At 44.6% G+C, this 22,205-nt stretch overlaps 1 protein-coding gene across 30 annotated transcripts in view; it reads left to right on the top strand.

Annotated features, from left to right (window-relative positions):
- The first annotated feature begins 200 nt into the window (after positions 1-200).
- Positions 201-22,205, top strand: part of MAP2 (microtubule associated protein 2) — a 242,159-nt gene continuing 220,154 nt past the window's right edge. For all 30 annotated transcript variants that reach the window (XM_080398343.1, XM_080398375.1, XM_080398344.1 and 27 more), the window contains exon 1: positions 201-8,236. The gene's annotated coding sequence lies outside the window, so the exon portion shown is untranslated. The remainder of the gene's footprint in view (positions 8,237-22,205) is intronic.

Raw genomic sequence — 22,205 nt, 5'->3', positions numbered from 1 at the left:
TTATTTCTTGTTGTTAACAGCTATTTAACTTAACCATATACATAAGCAGTGAGGAACAAACCTGCCCGGTGAAAATATTAGTGCTTTTTTGCCCTCAAACTCAAAAGCAAGAAAAGCTGTCAGTGAAACAAATAGCCGTGTGCCTAATCTTTGTAGAGCTCCCTCTAGAACAACAGGGCAAACCTCACCAACTCGCCTAAGAAGATACTTCATTAATGTATGGGAATTGAGCTCACAGGGATTTGTGCCACATATATGTGTAATTTATGGGGTTGGTCTAACACCAACAAAAAAGCCAAAGTGAAAATCGCCTGGATCACTGCCCAGGTTTTTCACTTGGTTTCCCGTGTACCCACTTGCCTGTCATTTCTAAACCTGTTTTGCCTCTTACTTAGTAGCAGAGTTGTGCCCAGGTGAAGGCATTACATGTATATTAGCTAAATATTATTTTTATAATGCATAGTCTTTGCTTGGTCCCACGGTATCACTCAAAGCAAGTTATTCTGCTGTGCTACGTTGTCTATTGATCACTCATTTTCACCTTTTACCCTTGTTGTTGTTCTTTTTCCTGGTTCTTGCAGAAAGTGATGCCAGGCCATTAGGAAACTGAATTATTAAACCTTTGTATTGATTTTCCCTCACCATATAGCTGATGTTATCATGTAGGGACCCTTGCCTCGATCTGTGCCAAAGGGGTTTTGCTAACCACTTGAAAGATCTTCTCACCCCTTTGCTACATTAACTTCCCTCTCTTTACTACCTCATCGTTTCCAAGAGGAGAAGATCCTGAAAACCATTACGTGGAGTAATTTCATTTCACCATCAGGCTTCTTTTGCTAGCAGCCACGCAAACGATGGGGATTTTTCTTTCTTTTTGCTCCAGAGATACACAAACAGATCAGCCCATTTGCTAACAGCCTCAGCGCTGACACCATGGTATCCATGGCAACACACCAGCCTGCGCAAGCATCCGCAGACACTTCGAAAATCAGAAATACCAAGGGATGACAAGAAGTCACTTCAGACAATGGATGTTTATAGGTGTCACAACCACCTGAAATATTTCTTTCTCCACCCATCAGCTCCTTGATCATAATGTGCTTTATATTTGTCTTGCAGCTCCTTCGTCAGAATACAAGACTCAAGGCAGAATTAATCCTTGTTTTGATTTTTGGTTTTGTCCTTTGTTTTCTTCATTTAGATCACTGACTGAGGTTCCTTGTGGGAATGAGCATCCCAGGCTCCACTGTTGACTTTCCTCTTTGAACTGGATTGGAGCACAGGTTCTTCAAATCAAAAAATCCAAGGTTGTAATTGAAAAAGAAGTTGCCTATGTCAACCCGACTAACAGACATAGCTGTGTGACTGCTAGGCTGAGTGGTGATTTGCATCATTGTGTTGCATGAACTACTGCTTTCCTAGAGTGACAACAGATTTAAGAAGATCCAATCAGTCATTTTTGGGGAATATTTTTACATAGGTTCATCCACCCGTGGGCACAGCAGAGACTATGCTGCTGCGTTTACAACTGCTAGTCTTCACCGATGCTGTGGGTTCATCAGCTGCTTTTGGGAGGTAACATTCAGGCACTCAAGCTGTATTTCTGAAGCTGGTTGCAGCGAATGTAGCAGTTCATTAGACAAAGCACTTACATGAGAAAACATCTGTAACTTGGAGTACTAACAGTCCATTCAGAGCACATGCAGTACTGAATTCTGCAGCTAGGTAACTGTGAGTAAATATATGGGCATAGGCTAGCACGAATTTACAGATGGCATGTACATGCTGCCCCTCAGGACTCCTCCCCTCATCTTTCATGTACAAAGCAGACCATTAAAGTCATGTGCTGATATGACCTTGGGTGAGGAGCAGTTTCATAACATAGAGACCAACAGGTAGTCTTCAGGCATTCAGGACCACCTTTCTCAGGCTGGGGAAGTATTTCTGCCACACTAAGACGTGATGGGTTATCATGTCATGCTTATCAATCAGGCTGAGGCCATTACAAAACCTAGACTGGACCACTGTGATTGCTGTTTGCACAAAAGCTAATTATGAGGCTGTTTGAAGTTTGGTCATGGGAGAAAGCCCAAGTATATTTATGCTTAACCTCAACCGATGATTTTGGTGAGAAAATAGCCCCTCATTCTGTCTGCAATACCTCTCCTCTCTTAAGAAGTAACATCAGTGTTTTATTCATAGAAAGGCAAAAAGAAATACAAAGCCTGAGTTGCTCCAAATTGTGGTGTTAACTTTATTAGGCTAATCTATTTTCAGCTGATAATTTAAGCTTTAGGGTTGGAAAATGCAGTAACATTTACATGTTTGAACGCAACAAGAGAAGCATGTTAAAAAGCCTTATCAAAATTCCATATTAATAAAACAAGCTATCAGTGCATCAGAGTACAGTATGTGTACTCTGTGTACATGTACTTGTACATGTGCAAGCATGATAGCATTGTAATAGATTCCTTCTAAGGTCTTTAATCCTCAGTAGCTACTGTTGGCAAAATTCAGAGTTTCCCCTAGAACAGGAAATTAAATCTCAAAAACAGTATATCCCTCATGTGCTGACCAGTTTGACTATTCAGTAATTTATATGCCATATATATTTTGACAAGAAACTTTTTCATATAGTTTTGCTACAGATGCAATGTGTAAAGAGATTTCACTACTTAAACCTTAATGGGTGTTCTGTCCATCTTCTCTTTGATCTTGTAGGTAGGCAGTGGATGTTTATTTCTTTTATTAGATGATCTAGTAAGACTGAACGGTGCAGTAGTTTTATTCCCACAGCTTTCAGGACAAAGAAGGCAGTGCTTGTACTAGTGAGAAGCTAGAGATGGCAAAACAAACAACCCAAGATCAAACTTGCATTTATTTCTTCCTGGCAATCATCATTCCTTCTTACAATTAGAAAATGTTAAGAGCAAGAAATCTTATTTTCCTAGAGATCTTTTTTATTTCTTCTTTTTCTTGTGGAGATGGAAACTTAATAGCTGAACTGTTCCTCTGTATTGCAGAAAATGGGTTAAAGCTACAGCTGAATCCTGAAGGGATCAGTACTCCCCTTGCTTCCTTTTGAATATATTTAAGAAAACCTCCTGTGAGATGTCTCGAACATGACAAGTCTGACATTCAGCTTTTTCCTCTTCAGCCAAGGAACCAGTCCCATAACCAAGATGTCACAAAGCCTCAAGAGCTGAGAGGAAAAAGTAGCTGCGTTAGGTAAATGGCAGGGGAAGAAGAAAGCTCTGCCCATAACAGCGTACTCCGTAAGGGACCTCCACCATCCATTTTTCACAGTGGCATGTTATCTGGGGACCCTTTGCTTTCAATCACAGCTGTGAGAAGTGGTGATGTCCACTGGAGTACATTCTGTACTGCAATTCTTTTCCCCTTGTGTCTCCAAGAGCAGGTGGCACCAGTATTTTGTATCCTCTCTCTGCCTTCAAATTATTCTACTTCTCATGCAGAGACTGGCTTTTGACATAAAAAGCATTTAGTAAATTAGAGTGTAGCTCCCTGAAAGTAATTCTTCCATCATAATTCACATGAGTACCTACAGTCCCTTGGACAACATGACCAAAGATAACTAAAGTCTGCAAAGGCAGCGTTGCTCTGGAACAGGTCCTTCCCCTGTGGATAGATCTCACCTTTGCTTAAAGCTTTCCTGTAGCACCCTGGGCATGCATTTACAAACAGGTAATATCTTGAAATAATCTTTAAAAGGCAAACGTTATCAAATGGGAGACAGGCAGAAAAAGGAAGGCTTTTACATGGAAATGTTACTAAATGAGCTGATGAGATACAGTGGAGTTTCTTGTCTGAAACAGAAACAAATTGAACGTAGTTTGTTATGCAAAGGCAGGGATAAGGACATACTACTTTCAGTGGAAGCTTTTATTTTGCTTAGGGGTCGACCATCATTTGAAGGAGCTTTTCAGCTCACCCTTCTTCCCCGTTGCCTCCATTGGGCACTAGAGGGACCCTAGAGTTTTCCAACCGATAGAAACATCTCGGCAGTATCCGGACAGGAGCGTTGCCTTTCCCAGCCACTTTAGCCTCAGTGTTTCCAAGGGAAAAGGTGGCAGAAAACTGTTCAATTGGTTGCTGAACATGCTCAGACTGCAAAAATCCCACTGGGGAAAGCGCGTAATGGGGCCATAGCCATATTTTCCATTGTTTCATCATCCTTGTTGGTGCTCGCAGCTCTTCCCATCATGAACAAATAAGAGCTGGCTTTGCCTCGACTGCTCTGTTCACTCAGCTAATGTTGTGACATTGGCACCGAGGCTTGAGTCACACTGTGCTTTTGAGAAATTAAATGTTTCCTTCCCCAGCCTGAAGTGAAGCCAAATACCTAAGTTGCCAACAATTGCAGCTCAATAAACTGTCAGAGGAGCAGCGGTGATTTGTTATTATAGCTATATAGTAAGAGAAGAATATGTATTGACAGAAGTTCCTTTTCAAACCAGACACAGTTTCTAATGAATCTGTTCTAAAACAGCAAGTGTGCTGACAATACAAAATTAGGAGCAGTTGCTGATGCACCCGAAGGCTGTGCTGCCATTCAGCAAGACCTGGACAGGCTGGAAAGTTAGGCAGAGAGGAACCTAACGGAGTTCAACAGAGACAAGTGTAGGGTCCTGAACCTGGGGAGGAACAACCCCAGGCACCAGCCCAGGCTGGGGCTGACCTGCTGGAGGGCAGCTCTGCAGAGAAGGACCTGGGCGTGCTGGTGCACAGCAAGGTGCCCGTGAGCCAGCAGTGTGCCCTGTGGCCAAGAAGGCCGATGGCACCCTGGGGGGCATGAGGAGGAGCGAGGCCAGCAGGGGAGGGAGGTGATCTCCCCCTCTGCTCTGCCCTGGTGAGGCTCATCTGGAGCGCTGTGCCCGGTGCTGGGCTCCCCGGTTCGGGAGAGACAGGGAACTGCTGCAGAGGGGCCGGCGGAGGCTACAGAGATGGTGGGGGGAGTGGGGCATCTCCCTGGTGAGGAAAGGCTGAGGGAGCCGGGCCTGTTCAGCCTGGAGGAGAGAAGGCTGAGAGGGATCTTATCAGTGCACACAAATCCCTTAAGGGCAGTGGCAGGAGGATGGGGACAGGCTCTTTTCAGCAGTGCCCAGCGGCAGGACAGGGGGCAACGGGCGCAAACTGCAACACAAGAAGTTTCACCTGAATATGGGGAAATACTTCTTTACCCTGAGGGTGACAGAGCGCTGGGACAGGCTGCCCAGAGGGGCTGTGGGGTCTCCTTCTCTGGAAACATTCAAAACCCACCTGACACAACTCTGTGCAGCCTGATCTAAGTGAACCTGCTTTAGCAGGGGTTGGACTGAATGACCTCCAGAGGTCCCTTCCAACCCTGACCACTCTGTGATATTGTGTAAAAAGGAGTACAGACATGTTGTTCCTTTTTCTTTTAGCAGGCAGGCAAAAATCCTCTGTGTTTGACTTACCAGACCTCCATACAGAGTTCCATAATTCAGCATGTCACAGCTTCACTATAAAGCTCATGGTTTATGAGGTTATGTAAAAATCTATTTTTCCTTTGTACAAAAATATTTCCCCACTATCTTTTAGTGGGATGATGCTTTTTGATCTCTGCATGAATATTTCTAATAAAAATATGTGCATGCATTTTAATATCTCTAACATAAATTATAAGGATTTTTCCTGTCTTAAAATGTCTAGTGTCAACACTGTTGTTGAATATTTAATGTAAAGTATAATGTAATTTGACTAGATAATTATCTCAGGGAAAATAGCAAATGCCACGTTGTTTTTTTCTGTTTATTTTTCATCATCTTTGATGGTTGTTTAAAGGAGAGCTGCAACTGAATGACTAACTTCCAAGATTCACCTTCTCTCTCTCTGCAGTCTGCTGCTGAAAAGAGACAGGCTGCTACCATACTGCATCTGAGCTAAAGGCATTGATTCCTCTGAGCTTTTCTCCGGTTTTTATATCACCCCTCTGATCTCTAGGAATGCCTAATGGACAGTGCAGTCTACTTACTGTACATGGTGTCTTTCCATTAAGATGTCTTTTCCACGATGCCCAATTCCAACAAAAGCATAAGGTCTCCTTTTTAAAAAAAAATTATAAGCTTTAAATAAATCTAATTTCCATTTGGATGAAGTGTAACTGTTTCTCCTTGATCAAGTCAACTGCTCATTCCCTCTCAGGGCTCCTTCTGATCAAGCTTTATGTAAGCCTGCACTCATGTTATCTAGGTGGTGAAAGAAAGGGCTTTGCATGGCCAAGTAGGCCTCCAAGCGGAGGCACAGAAGAAGACAGCAGGGGGAAGGCACTGCTGATCCTTGGGGTGCTGGGGACGCTCGTGCACATTCTTTGTACACTGAACGGTTGTCTTTGCATCTGGCAGTCTGGAAGAAAGACTGCCTGCAGCAAATCCGTTCCCTCTGAAAGCGTCTCCTCTGGATGGATATACATCACCGATGGTGAGTAACCAGAGGGGAACATGACGGCTTCGTCCTCTCAGCAAGGTGCTGTTTCCTTTGCATGCCACTGATGTACAGATGAAATGCTAGAAGAGGGAAGCAGCAGTGGTGGGAAGTTCTCCCAAACAGCTCGAGGAGGACTTGGGAAAGGAACTGCGTCTGTAGCCTTGACTCACAGACACTTAAAGGAAAAGAACATTCTCTGATTTAACAATACATAAAAATACTTAACAAAATTATTTGGCATCCCCAAGCCACTTTACTGGCATTATCATGGGACTGGAATATAATCCAGCGTAGTGGTTGTTGAGGGATGGCCATGTCTGTCTCGCAACTGAAGGAACAGAAGCAATGGTAGGGCCTACGTTTTCCTGAACTTGTGTTTTGCCCACCTAGTCTAAGACACATAAAGCCCAACTTACAGATATAAAATACTCTAGAACACCTGCTAAAGTCCATGAAGAAAAAGAGCACTTAGTACTCCTGAAAATCATGCTTGAAATCAAGCTGGGAACCTAAATTAGTGAGGCTTCGGAAAAAATATTGATAGGGTACTTGCTCAGAGTGGTGCAGCAAAATGAAAGAAAACTGAAATCAGTATTTGAAGTTTTGGCACTGCAGTACGGGTTACAGTTAGTGCGTGTTCTGGCACCCAGATATAAAGAAGAATAGCAATATTTATCTTTACTGGATGAAAGCATAGTAGCTGTTTCAAAAGCAGGTATTAGGCTAATACAGACGTGACACAGAATTCCTGGTTAAGGTTCTGACAAACTGGCTTTTGCACATTGGTTTTTAAGAAACCCATTAGCCTAACTTGTTTAGGAAATGGAAAAGGTAAGACAGTACCATTTTACTCTTTCATCTCCAGCAAAGGGAACTGAAACCAAGTGACACTGACTGAAGGGTGCGATGGGCCGAGGCTGCAGCTCCACCACCTCAGCGGCGCTGCATGATGGATGGCTTTGCCCTTGCCTGCTTTATGGAATACGGAAACAGTAATGGATGTCCTGAGGGGCTGAGGGGGAAAGTTCAGTTTGAAAAGCTGGCAAGTGACATAGTAATAGGATCTCTGTTACTGCCGGATTCCGGGAGATGGCTGGAGAGCTCGGCCCTACGAGACCACAGTAGGTGAGCTAGCAGGGTGCAGCCTCGGAGGTGCCGTAAACGCGGTTTTTCACCTCTCTCACCATTATCCGTTCTCTTCCCCCAGAGGGGAAGGGGATGTTCGGTTGAGCTGAGCCTCGCACCGCCGGAAGACCCAAGCGCCATCAGTTGAGGGGCTCTCGGGGTGCTTTTCTAGACGGCGGGACGATGGCCCCGCGGCAAGGCAGGGTGACACCCGCTGGGCCGCGGGCCGGCCCCAGGGCCGGGACCGGCTGCCGCCGAGCCCCGCAGCGGCCGAGCCCCGCTCCCTGCCAGACGGCCCCGCGCAGGTACGCGGCGGCCGCGGGGCCCCTCCGCAATGCAGGGGCCGCTGCGGGCGGCGGGCAGGGCGCGGGGCGGGGCGGCGCGAGGGGGCGGCCGCGAGGGGGCGGCGGCGACGGGCCGGCCGCTGCTACCGCCGCCGCGGGGGCCCTGCGGGAGCGGCGCCGGGGCCGGGGCGGGGCCGGAGGAGGGGGGCGGGTCCCGGGGGCTCGCGGCGCGCAGGCGGCCGCGTCCCGGCGACAGCCCCGAGAGCGGCGGGGCGGGCTGAGGTGGGCACGGCGGCGGCGGCGCGCCCTCTCTCTGCCCCTCGGCGCGTCCCGGTGCCGGCAGCCGCCGCGGCGCTCAGGTAAGGACGCTCCCGAGGCCCCGGCCGCCGTCCCGCTGCGGGCGGGCTGTCGCCGGGTGCCCATCGGAAGCGGAGGAGGTGAAGAAGGGACGGGACGGCCCGTGGCCGCGGGGAGGGGGGCTGGCGCCCCTCGGGGGGGTGGGCGCGCACCGGCCGCTGGGGACCGCTGGAGGCCGCTGGGGACCGCTGGGGGCCCGGGCCCACGCGCGCTGCCTCAGGCGGGCGCGGGCTGCGGCGGGGGGCGCCGCGCCCCGGCCGAAGTTTGCAGCGGGTCGGCCCCGCGGACCGCCCGGAGCCGTGGCCGGAGGTACGGGAAGGGGGCGACCCCCCAATAACGCCTCTTCTGCCTTCATAGGGGCGGTGGGCTCGGGCCCAGGGCCTGTCAGGGTGGTGAGTATCTCTAGACGGTAAAACCCTCTCAAGGATGTCACCTCCTGTCCTCTCCTGCCCCCGCCCCTAAGCTCCTCTGAAGGGACCTGTAAGGCTGAACAAAGGGCGCTGTGTGAGACCGGGGGGTGCGATGGTTGCAAGCGCTTTTAATTTGCTTTGGGGAGGTTAAAAATTACAAAAGAAAAAGAAAAAGAAAAAAAAGCCATTCCCTTTATTGAATGGATCAGCCGTGGAGAGGAAACAACTGTGCACGGGGAGGCTGGTAACCGCAGTGAGGCGGTGGAGAACAAAGCCTTTTTATGTAAGAGAAAATTATGCAAAATGTGCCCCGCTTGAACTGCTGCAGGTACAAGCCGTGAGCGTATGCAGCTCTGTGGTGCCGTAATGTTGCACCGAATATCATCTACCAAATAAAGACTGCTTGCCTCAGTTTGTTGCGTATATGTTTGAGACACTAATTGCAACCTGGCGTATGAGTAAAATATTCTTTATGAAACACCTCTGGGAGAGAAGGGGGTGTGTCGCATGCCGGGAGAGTTGCTTTCTGTGTGTAAGGTACCGACATCATTTATTTCCCCGTGCTAAGCAGGAACTTTCAGTTTTCCTCTGAATAAAGATACACTCCAATTCATCGGTGGATTTTCATGTAGGCTTCTTCCCGGTATGAAGTAGCAGGCTTTCTCGTGTAAGTGGCCATTAGCATGAAATCATGCAGTAGAATGGGATGTATACATATGCATTTTCAAAGTCTTATTTATTCTAAGTCTCTAGCATCCCTTTTCATAATTTGTTGTGTGTTTGTGGTTGTGTCAATAAATGTTACTCCATCCTTTCTCAAAAAATCATTTGCTGTCCAGCATTTGCGCTGCTTGCGGTTCAGAAAACCTGTCCCTTTCATTTTCAGAAGGGTTCTTTCTTGCCAGATTGAAGCACATATCCTTTATGTTGTTTTTTCCCATTTCCTCCCCAAACCTTTGTTTTCCATCTGTGAAAGAACCTGTTTCTTTTCACTTGTGCTGGTTTAGACTTGCAGGGATGTCTAGACTACAGATCTCATAGCCCATGCACTGAAGAAGAGTCTCAGCTGCAGAATTCTGTTTATTTTCTACAGCTTCTCTCACTTCCCTCCCGACTGGATGATGTGATCACAGCATCTCAGCCCTTCCTGGGAAGAGAGGGAGAATGTGCTGAGAGCATTATCTAGTGAAGTTACCCCTGCCGTTACTTCATAGATCACTGAGAAGTGATTCACCAACAATGAGAGAATGGGCACCTTCCCTGCGTGTGCTAAAATCTCTCTTCAGTTAGCACAGAGACGTTCCGGTTAAGTTTGTGGATGGGTGTGTGTTTCTGGTGCTAATGTTCTGAAAGTCTGATGTGTAGAATGGAGACCAAATTCACCCATGTAAGCATCTAGGTCTAGGAACTGCTGGATTCCTCACTGCGTATTTCATTTCACTCATTTGCAAAACACTGATGATGCACTCAGCAGTGGGCAAGACCCCCATCTTAATATGGTACCAGTCTCCTGGAGCTCAGGCATTTACAGGTGAGCTAAACTAGTACACTGAAAATAATCCCTGTGGCTTAGTGAGTCCGTTCAGTGTGGAAATGGAACATGCGGGTGAGCCCTGGTGCAGTAGGACTCTGGGAAGAGGGGTAATACCAGCAGTGAGGAGCAGTGCCATAAGCTCTCTCTCTTTTTCTCAGCTTTTACCCAAGGGACAGGGCTTGGTTAATGGAACTTTACAGTGTGTTGCACCCATATTGCACGTTGCCTGTGGGTGTTTGAGAGAAGCCAAAGAGCTGTCATCCTGAGAATAAAAAGTTGCTGTTCTTCTGTGGAGAGTTCTAGCATGCTTTGAGCATGGAGGGCAGTTCGTTGTGCTTATAATGCAGTTTGTTATATAAAAGCAGCATTTGTGCCCTTGATTTAGAGATCTGATGTAATTGTTATGGTACGTTATGTCAGTACCCACTTAGCTGTGCTCTTTAAATATGTTCTGACAATAAAGAAAAAGTTGTAATTTAATGACCTCTGAGGTGCTGTGCCTAGGCACGAGTGATCTGATCACAGTAGTCCCTAAGACTTGCTACAGTCTATAGGTTAAAAATTCCCTTGTCGCTAGATGTTTTTCCAGAAGCATACCTTTCCTTTCAGCCTGTGTTGTGCTGCTTTCTGTATGAGTTACCGTTTGCTAACCCATATATCCGGATTCATGGGGGGGAACATTTGCTACATGTACTGACACCAGAGCAGGATCTGGCCCTGAGTTCGCTTAACAGTTGTCTGAGCCATGGAAATCACCAGAAATACCTAAACACAGTGGTGGTGTGGGTGGGTGAGGCCCACTGCAGACTCTGCTGGACTGTTTCAGCTATCACCCCCCAGATGTGGGATGCCATACACATGTGTTGGAGACAGGTTTGTTTCCTTAAAGGGGTGGGAAGAGGGAGAAGTCAAAATGAATTTAGGTTGTGAGGACTTTATGATGATGGCTTTCAAAAATTTGCTTCTTTATTACTACAAGCTCTGCAAAGTCACAGGGTATTGACAGAACTTGTAATGGAGCTGCAGCATCTACGAGATCTGAAATCGGATCAGCCATGATGGGACAAATGATGGTTAGCTTAAGAAAAAGGGGTAAAAACCATCTCAGACAGTGCTTCTCTATAAATTGTGGGTGAGTCCAAAGGCCTGAGTTCCTTAGAAATCTTTCACCTGTAGCACAGGCAATGGCGGTGCTGAAAACTGATCTGGTATAACCTTTGGCTCACGGCAAAAGAAAAAACCCACCCCTAGGCTTTGTTGAGGTTCCCCAAAGAGGCGCTCCTGCCTGCAGGACATTTGTAGCTGAACTGAAGCCTTACCTAGAAAAGGATCAGGGAGCATTGCAGTTAACATGCATACAAATGAGTAACAGCCAGAAAACAGTCACTAGGTGACTTCCCAAGGTCCCTTCTAGACTGAATTAGGTGATGATCTGGGTATTTTGTTTGTGTGCTACCTTAATGTCCGTGCGTGTACTTGATGAGGAAATAAAATTCTGCATGTGCCAATAAGTAGAATTTTCCCCTGAGACTCAAGGATGCTTGTTTTGGTCCATCTTGATTTATTCAGTTGTTTAAACACAAGCTTAACTGCCCTTGAAAGTGAGCCTTAAGCATGCTTAGAAGTTAAGCGTATTTCTAATGGAAAAGGGAATGTTTTTGCTTAAAAGGGAAGGAGTGTAAATTCAGGATATGTGGGCTCACTGGTGAAAAACCCTTGACGGTGTTCGGTGGTGCCAAGTACCTCCAGAGAAAGCACAGAAATGAACAGTGTTCCGTGAAACCACAGCATTGTTTATTCCTCCCCAAACACACATGCACACAGTAAGGGAGATTATGGGTGGGTCTTTACATGTTTAGGGCTTGTGCTTTTTCTTCCATTCTTTTGCTTCACATGCAGGTGTGCTTATTAGCAGCAGTTCTGTCGTGCATCTCAACAAGTAACAAAAACCAGCATGAGACTGATTTCCATAGGGTGGAGCTGATTTAGAGGATTGGCGCTGGAAACAGAGGTGTTGTTTTAAGCTGCCTGCCTCAGTAGTGGAAAAAGCTTTTATTTCATGGGTAGGTTTAATCACAAGTTATGCTACTATAGGAGGGTGTTTTAGAAGGAGATTCAATGTGACGCTTGTAATTGCTTTCTAGGTATTGGAGGAAAGGACTGATGTATCAATAGGGTTAATTTGGTTTGCTGTGGGCACATGGGTTGACTGTGCTAGCTGTTAAGAAGATTTGAGGTCTTGATTGACCCATTTTAGTTTAACACTAATTGTTTGCTGCTGTATTAAGGAGAAAAGATGAGCTAATGCTGTTGCTCCTTATGGTTTTACACTCACTGCTGTTTTTCCCTGCAGCAGTCTTGCAGATGAAACTGATCTTTGTTCTTTTATCTTGGCTGGGGAGGTGGTGAGGAGCTCCTCACAATCATTCAAAATGATAATGAAACAACAGTTTCAGAGTGTCAGTGTTTGTACTCAGTATCTTGCAGCATTGTTAGGGTGCTAGTTTGAAAGGAATTATGGTGAAAAGGGGAGGACTGGGCAACCTCAGGAATATAAAGATTTATCAAATCTCTTTGTTTTCTGTATTCTGTGAGACAGGTTAGTGCTGGTTGATAGGCTTGACAAATGTTACAGTATACTGTTTCTCTTTTAGCATTTTTCTAACCGTTTTTCTTATTTTCTGTGGTATAATAAGTATTTGTATATTTTAGCACATGGTGTCCATCTTGCAGATAAAATATACATACATGTATGTGTATTTGTATGTTCATATACTGTAAGGGAGACAGCAGCCCTATTGCAAGCAAGAGTGTTAAGTGGAGAAAATCAATATAACTGTGTTGAATTCATTGAATCTGCACCTGACTTGCACCATCTGGAAAAAGACAATGCCTCTTTCTGTCCTGTTTTCTCATTATTGAAAATCTCGGATACTTTTCTCCTTCAGGAAAATAAAAGTTATGGATATGTACGTAGAATTCCGCCCCTCTGGCAAATTCTGCTCCTTCATTTACAGCTGGCACTCACGGATATGTGGATCGGAGGAGTATTTCTTGTCGCATGTTGGCGAAGCCCCTGGCAAGAAGTAGGAGGAGTTTTCTGTTATTACTTCTACTAGCTGTAGTGCAGTTAGATCACAGTAGCTTCCACTGAGTTGAGTCTATGAAAACTTAGTATTCTGTTTGTGAAACTTGTCATTTTGTCCTCTGAGGGAGATTTAAACTAAATTTCAATAACCATTTGCAAAATTACTTGTATTTAAAGTGTACGCAACCTCTGGATAAATAACTGTAAAAAACCCCCAACAAACAACAACAAACCACCACAAAACCAGCAGCCCAATCACGCCAGCTAACTTGGCAGCATTTAATTATAAGACCTATTGATTCAATTAACCCTATTTTTTCACTTTATTTTCTGGAGGGAATGATAGGGGCTGGTTTCTGGTTTAAACTAGGATCTGTCAGTTCTATTTTGAGGAACATACATTATCTGTTAGAAGAGCTGCTGCACCGTGCAAAACTTGCCACTTTTCCAGAGGTTCTGATCTTGGATGAACAAAGTTAGAAAATATCTCAAAATGAGAACATAGAGTAGGGATATTATAAAAGTTCAGAACAGTTAGGGTTGTGCTTTTGAACACTCCAGCCTTGGTCCAAATTTGGTACAGAGATGAACAGTAGAAAGTGCTGTAGACCTTCAAAAGTGAACTGGGTGCTTTACTACTGGGCCAGAAACCCAGATCTGCTGGCTGTGGGCGCAGATCAACATTGATTGGCCTCCTTCCCTACATAGCTCAACCGTCGTATTGTCCAGGCTGTGCCCGGAGAAACTCTGGCTGGATGCAAGGTAGGGCTAAGTGTCTGTCTCTCTCTTTTTTTTTTTTTTTTTTTTTGTGTGTGTGTGTGTTCTCCTTATTTTCTGTGGATGGTTTCTGTACAAGTTGTTAAGCCAGTGCAGGCAGTTTCAAGGTGCCAGACCTTAAGTGCAAGGACCCCCTTAACCTCTGGGAAAGCTCAGAGACTGAGTGGAACAGTGAGGAAAGCCTCTTTTCTGTGTTTGCTGTGAAATGGGCTGAAAGTGTGTGTTCAAAATCCTTTTTAAGGGTTCAGGTCTGGATCTGAATGCTGGTTAGCTGGGGAAAGCTGGTTAGCTTGTTTTAGCTAACCAGCTCTTTTTGTGCCGAGCTACTCTGTTTTTGGCAGCAGCCTTTTTGTGACTGGAGCGAAGATCTGATCCCCTCATGGGGAATTCTGTCTGGACCTGAGGTTGTACACTGCAGTATAACGGCTCCCAATGAAATGTTAACATGATTCCACTGTCCCCTGGCTGATGTGGGACAGAGACCCCACAGCCTTTTAAAGCCCCTGTCCTGTTCTTGCAGCTGCTTCCACGTGATCCTGTAAGATGTGCTTGGGCACCCATTCCTGTTCTGGCCATGTGGTATCACTCAACGCGGAACTGCTACCTTTGTTTGAGCTACTGTGACTGTGGCTTGATTAACAGCAGCTGTATGTTCACGTGCAGGGTGCCTCTCACTGACAGATCCCTGTCTGCTGGTGCCTGACGTGCTTTTCAGGTGTCTCAAGCTGCTGTTTGGTGGTTGTGTAGCAAGGCGTGCCAGGCAGGCTGCTCCTGTTTGCAGCAAGGCTGTGTTCTTGCAGTTAGGTATTCGCCTGCTTCCTTTGAGTCATGCTGAAATCAATACTGGCTTTTGTTTCCCTCAGCAATTAGAAAATGTTCAAGAAGGCTGAGGAAAAAATCCAAGGGCTCAAAAAGGGAGAGATGCAGGGTTAGAGTTGAATGGTTTGCAAAGGAAAAGGAGAGTAGAGCTTGCACAAAGGGTGGTCTGGGTGTTGGGTCATTCACATCCCATGCTGTTTGTCAACCTGTAGCTTAGGATGGGAGGGAATCGGAGATGAAGCCAGCTGTGCTGGCACCAAGCTGCCTCCTGACCTGCAGAATTACCCTGCCCTCCTTCCCCTGCTCCCCTGTGCCTGTATAAGAAAACATGTGGTGCAGGGAGATACCCACAAGAATAGGAGAGAGGTTTCTGAATTAAGAGAGTCAGCTCCTCCAGATTTGTAACAGAGTTGTTTTTGATTTCTAGTGATTCAGTCAGGGCAGAGTCTGGCCCTAACGATGCTCTTCACAGGCACAGGCTGTCAGCATGCTCAGAATACACCTGTGAGTTAGTGTACATGTTACCAGGAGTCCAGAGCAGACCTGACATTCAGTGTTGGGGCTAAGCGTCTCTGGAAGGACAGTGGCAAGGTAGTGTTTTGTCCCCATCCCTGTCTTTTTCTAACATGATTGATTTGATGTCCCGTAAAGAAAGTCTCCCCCAGGAAAATGATGAAGAAACCCATGAATCAAGAGGAAGGAACTGGTATATTTATTTTGGTTAGGAGATAAAATATGTATATTTCCTGAAGTAGTAGAGGGAAAGTTGGCAAACATATGTGAAAGAATAATTTAAAAAAAAAAAAAAAAGAGAGAGAGGGAAAAACAAACAAACCTCTGTGTGTGTGTGAACAGTTAATAACATGATTCATTCCAAAGAGCAAGGGATAGAATGTAGTAAATAAGAGCTTTCATTCCACGTTGTTCTGCAAAGTTAAGCTTTTTGGGGTATAGAGAGCTGGTTGTGCCTCTGGGTAAGACTTAGCAAAATACTCAATGTAAGCATTTAATATTAACCAGTGCTATCCGTTACAGCATATAATAAATTTATGTCTAAGTGAGTAAAAGGCATTGTGTAATATGAAAAATGAATATCTATAATTTCATATTCCACATAGTTTGCCAAAATTAGCATCAGTGATTTATAGATAAGACCTAAAATCTGTTAGGTTAGACCATTTTAAATGGCATGCTACTAGTGTTGCTTAAAACACTGTCAGTATTTTGAATGCGAGATTAAAAATATAATACTTTTGAATGTGCCTTTCAATATGAATAGTTGAGAACTTTTTAGTGGAATGTGTTTGGAAAAAAAAAAAAAAAGTGTAGTCAAATTCCATTCGCTTAGAATGATGAAACTTTTTATGGGCAAAACCCCTGAATTCAGTGAGGCTTCCCCCCCCTTTTTTTTTCTCCTTCACTTGTTTTGGTCCACTGTACACTTGCAGCATCACTGTTAGCAATAAGTGGAATTAATAATATGTTGCAAAGCTTTAATTGATAATTACAAGGATTCAGAAGTTAGAAACAGAATTTCTCATTTTACCTTATTTATGATATTGATTCTTCAGATGCTTGAATGGTCATGTTTGTTTAGATGGTAACGCTGGTATCGGCATGCCAGCACTGACGTGCTTTATGTGCTTTATTACCTGTAATTACCAACAGGGACAGAGTCAATCAAGCCTTTCTCATCAGCTGTCCCTGCAGCTCTGGAGTTCATTTAGGGACTGACTTTTGGGTGTGTGCTGACTCGTGCAGGTGCTCCCAGCATTGTGTGATGTGCACCGATCGGCTGTAGTCATGGGGTTTTTCTGTTCTTTGGTTCTTCTGGACTAAGTTGTTTTTGAAACCCTCATCAGAAGCTCAGGCTTTGAGACACAAAGCCAGGTCAGTATCTGCTGAAACAATGCCTTATGCCTTGCTTTGAGATCTCTTTATCAACTTGATTCTACTTGTTGTCTTGCAGTGCAAATAAGCATGTATGCTGCTATTTATGAGAGAGTAGCCCTTGATTGTAACTAATTTTTTCTTTTAAAAGATGCTGACAGTGGCAGAGTTTAATTGGTAAAGGTGTGTACCTTTCTGAGCCAGCAGATAAAAATGCTACAGGTTATTTTAAGGCAGATACTCCTTTTCATGGGTGGGGTCATGAATTTTCTGTTTTCTTCCAGCAATGGGGACAAAGCAACATGGTGATGGTGACAGCTGTACTTTAATTAACTTGTTTACACTTAGAATTAAATGTTCTAGAACCAATTTTTTTTTTTTTTTTTTATAGCCTGTTACAAGCAGGAGGAGGGAATAAGTACTTGGGCAAAAATATTGGGCAAACCTAATGTTTTCTGTGCTTCAGGACGTGAAGCTATGTTTACTACTAGGATGAGAAAGAGCTATTTCCTTGAAGACGTGGTATTGCACAGTTGACATTATGGGTCCTTTCTCTGAAATACCTCTGGCTATGGTCAGCACCAGGTGATTTGTCTTGCCTATACTGGTCTGCCATTCTCAGGTGAATTCCAGTTCTGAAATTTCAGTCACTTGGAAGATCTGAGTTATTTTTGTTTCTAATTCATTTTATATACTATATAAAGTAGTATTTTTTTTCTGAAGAGTGTCGAATTTTCTTATGAATTTTAGATTATAGCCAGATCAGTCCCAGTGACATTGCTTATGCCAATGTGCAATGGACTAAGTGATCTTTCTGTGTACTGGGGCGGGAAAGAAAATGAATATTTTAGATGCAGTGGGGTTTTTTTTGTGTTTTCTCTGGCAATGTTTTGGTAACTTTCTCTCACTTACCTAACAGAGAGGGAAGGTAAGTGAAAAATGAGTTTTCCTCCGATAGGGGAGTGAACTCTGCATGCATTAAAAAGGCAAAAAGCGAGGTTAAAGGCATGTGTTGTTTTTATTTGAAAAACTAGCTGTGGAGGCTTGTTTCAGCTGTAGCTGGTAGGTTTCAGAGCTGACGCAACAGTAGGAATACAATTTGCCTGTCTAGGATTTCCAGAGACTGTTGAACAACAGATATGAAGAAGCAGCTGCCTCCTTATGTTCACCTCTTCCCCATCCAAACATGATATAAACATAACTTTCTTTTGGATTCTGTTCCTCTCATGCCTTTGCAGTTGGAAAGTCTGGTGTATTTATTGTTTGCTCTACTGCCCTTACCTGCAGGCAAGGCATGATCTAGATTAAAGTGTAATCCTCCTAGATTAGTAAACAAGCCCTGCCCCATGCCTGTGTCACTAAGCAGATGAGTAGCTCTCTGAAGAATGTTCTGAGGCTTGCAAAAATGATTTCTAGCAGAAACCTTCCTTTTAAAATATAGTAAAATATGCAAATAGTCAAACAAGCAAGGAAGTGTGCCTCTATAGAATAAAGGTGCTCAGTCTTTAGTCACTTGTTAATATTTTGCTTTCCATGATGGATTTACTTTGCAGCTGAACTTGAAAATCCTTCACAACTGGCAGTGGTACTAGGCAGTTTTCCCTTCCACTGTAGCTTTGCCTGCATTTAAGTGTTTCTGTCTTTCCATTTGATGCTTTTAGTTTAATCACTCATTTTGCATTGAAACATAGCTCTGGGCAGAGCTTCACATAAGTAAGAAATCTACTGTATAGATGAAACCGTGGAAAAAAGAACTTGCGATATTCTCCTGCTGGACCTTGTTTTGAAATGAGGAGTTGCTCCTCTCCTGGAGAGCTTACAGGAGTCTTGGATCATGGGCAAGACAGCCATGGGGTGGGCAGCATGTGCTAGCTGGTGGGGCTCTGGGCTAGTGGTGAGAGCCTCTGGCATGTCCATCACAGGTGTGCTGTTGGGTTTGGTTTTAGCTTGTCCTGTTTGCTTAGGTCCTGATCCACAGTAGTACTGGCGAAGCTCTTCTTGGCTTGGAAGTGATTCCTGTGGGGAATTTCTGGGCAAATTTCAGCCTTGTCTTTGCAAAATCATCCTCTCTGTATCCCCCAATAATTTGATTAGGACCTGACATCCCCATAGGCAGTGCAGTCCTAGGGCACCTACAGACTGTGCTAAGGGCTGCAGGCTGCTGGAGCAGCCTCTGGGCAGTGGCTCTGCTGGGTACTGTGTTTATACCCAAGCCTGGAAAACCGTGTTCCTGGCTGCTGGGGCAGAGTAGACGTTTTTGCCTTGTGTGTCTGCTGAGCAGGAGTAGTTGCTGTTCCTTATCCTACTAATTCTCAAGGGCAGTGTGAGGATCAAGCCTGACTCCCCGGAGCTCCGAGCACAGAGCCTCCTTCCATACACTGGGAAGACTCACAAGGTCTTTTTTTTTTTTTTTTTTTTTTTTCTGTAGCAGAGATCTGTTTCCCCCACCCTGTTTGAGAAATATTGAGACAATTTTGCTATGCATGTCCAACAAACCTGGTACTTGTATATAACCAGCCTGAAACAGTTTCTGAAAACTGCCTTCTGCAAGTGCCCAAGTAAATGTTTCCTGGGTTTAAGCTGAAATGTGAGATGCTTTATGCAAACTAAGTCTTAGTGCGATTATGGGAACCAGGAGAAGCCTTCCAGTTTGGTGGTCTGGGATGTGGTCTCTTGGCAGCCAAGGCTTATCTCAGCTGGTGCTGGGGGGATCCTGCACCTGTTTGCTCCCACGGTGCCTGGTCCTTGCCTGACCCTGTGGCAAGCCAGGTCAGTAAGTTGAGCCAGGGCAACGTTAGTGCTGTGCAAAAATAACTTTATCAGTTCAGCTCTCTAAAATGCTCGAGTGCTGGTGAAGGGAAGGGGCAGGAATGTGTATATGAGAGCTGGAAGGCCTTTACCTGTCTGAAAGACAGAGATTTTAAGGAAGCCAACGTGCCATTTTGAAAATAAAGATCACAGGATCCAACTTCCCTGAATAGCTTGTGTTGCTTCCTAAAAGACGTCAAATTACACTGGTTGTGAAGTTGCCTAGTGCTATTTGAATCACTTGCTTTTTGTGTAAATGGTCCTGTTCTGGAAAACTTCTCTCTTACCTTTAAATTCTTTGGGTGGTGGTTTGGTGTATGGTTTTTTTGTTTGTTTGTTTTTGTTGTTTTTTTTTTTTTTTAATAAGTGAAGGACACAAGGTACAGAGTTACAGTGAAAATGTTGCACTTGGCTCCCTTCCTATTAACAGAAATACAGTTGGTGCAGTCTTTTGCTGGTAGTCACAGGGAGATATGTATGGTAATAAACAGCCCTTCTAGGCTTTCTGCTGCAGGCTCTGAACATTGCTGTGCTGCAGCTGACTTGCTTGCAATAAAGCCCTTGCCTGTGTTTTTAATGAAGGACTGTCCTGAGGTAGAAATTGCCTTCCTTGGAATTAGAGGAGAGGAGGAGGGATGTGTGTTGTGAGGAAGAACTAAGCCAGGAAACACCTGGCAACCAGATGGTCCCTAGCATGCTGCATCATACCCACACCTTCATTAAGGATTACTGTGGCTGTCTCTGGGTAATAGATTTAGAGGTTTGGGGTCACAAAGAATTAGAAAATTGTAGCCAGTTGCAATTAAACATAAGTTATTCTTAGAGGACAAAGAACTGAGCTGAGCTGAAAGCTGAATTAGAGCTACTTGAAACGTTAGGGCTCAAATACTATGGGTGGTATTTTCTAGACAACTGACAAAAGAGCCCATACACTTCAGTCAGGGGCACAAAGCAGCCCAGGGTGGTGGCAGGTGGGCTGGAGACAGCAGAGCTGTGAGCAGTGGCTGTAATGTGGAACTGGTATTATTCTGCTTTCTGAGGGCAGCATTATGTACTTTTGTCTGAATATTTATGTATGCAACAGATAAGGGTTGCTCAGACCATTAGTAGGATAGGACTGTGTGGTTTGCATTATAAGCCTGAATCAGTATCTTATACTAATGTTTTACCTGTATTTAATTTTGTTTGATATTTCCCCTTCAGGGCGTCTGTCATCCAGAAAGGGCAAACTCAAAGTTTTTTAAAGTTTCAAGTGAATTGTGAGAGTATTGGTAGGGAAGCAGAGCTATGGGAAGAACTGTGCTAGCACACAAACCCTTTCTTTGTTGGTGACCAGTCAGTGGCAGCAGTTGGTGGCATGTAGTGGGTCAGGAATTCAGGCTGGCTCAGGTGGATGCACAGAAGTGAACGTTAGGAAACTGTTCTCCCTCCTACATACCCTGTACTCACACGACTACTCTGGCAGGTAGAAGGGGTATGGCAGTACCAACATGTGTGGGTAGGTTTTGGTGTTCTCACTGCTGCATTGGAAGATGGGAGATGCCTCTTCCTGAGGAAGCTGTTTCTGTGAATCGGTGGCTCTTGTCTCCCAGCTCTTGCTGAATATGGGACCGATTGATACCGTCTTGCACTGCTAACCTGCTTGCAGCCCAGCTTTGAAAGATCTTTTGGTTCTTTGTGGGAATAACAAGTGAAGAAAAAACTTTGCTAGTCCAGGAGCTGTGTAAACTTTAATTGCCTTCCTTACAAACACTTTGGAGCATCCACAGGAAGCTTGAATAGGTTGTTCATTACCTCAGGTTTTGTGGCGTTGATGGAATAATCAGTGTCACTGGCTTTTATCCTGTATATTCTTTGAGCAGCTTCTTTGCAGACAGTATATCTCTTGTCACTTTCATACTAAAATGTTGATAAGTACAACTTGAAAACACTTATTGAAATATCTGTTTAATTACTTGTTAATGTTGTTACCAACACCTATTGTAAATTTCATGCAGTGGGTTCTGAGGAATCCATCTCAAAAAGCTTCAGTTTTTTAAGGCTGCTGCCTGTGAGATTGGTTCTGCAGCTGAGATCCTTGTTAAAGATGAGCTAACTTGCATTATGGAATGCAAGTGTTTATATTTTATTAAAGACAAGCCAAAGGCACCCTACCACATGATACAGGGCAGCCACATGAATATGGAACAACTCTGTCTTGAAAGGGTGTATCGAGTTGTTCAGTAAGTCTTTTCATTTTCTAACATTTCTGAATCTGAAAGACTGTATGATATTTCTTATTTTACCCTTGGGAGAGGAAAAATAAATCTACTCAGTTCCTGAAAGCTACTACCCCAGTTTAGGCAGTCCTTACATTAACAATTTGTTATCCAGAGAGGCTCGAATTTCCTTTTGTTACGTGTTGATGTGCTTCAACCAATGCAAAATGCCACAGCAGCAACTTGGCAAGAAGAGCAAGGGGAACGTGCCTGAAGGATTTACTGTGCTGCTGTTGGTTTTCCTCTGAGAGGAGCCCAGCTGTCTTGAAGCTGAAATTAAAATGTAAATCCGAAAATAGGCATAATTAGGGTACTTCCTTTAGACAATGTCTGGTACAGGCAGCTTCTGGTTTTGGGAGTGTGCAGTTTTTTTCAGTGAAGACGTGT

Source organism: Falco punctatus (assembly GCF_963210335.1).
Source record: "Falco punctatus genome assembly, chromosome: 8".
NCBI classification, from domain to species: domain Eukaryota; kingdom Metazoa; phylum Chordata; class Aves; order Falconiformes; family Falconidae; genus Falco; species Falco punctatus.
Note: the sequence above shows the minus strand (reverse complement) of the source record. Positions and strands in the feature narration are given on the sequence as shown.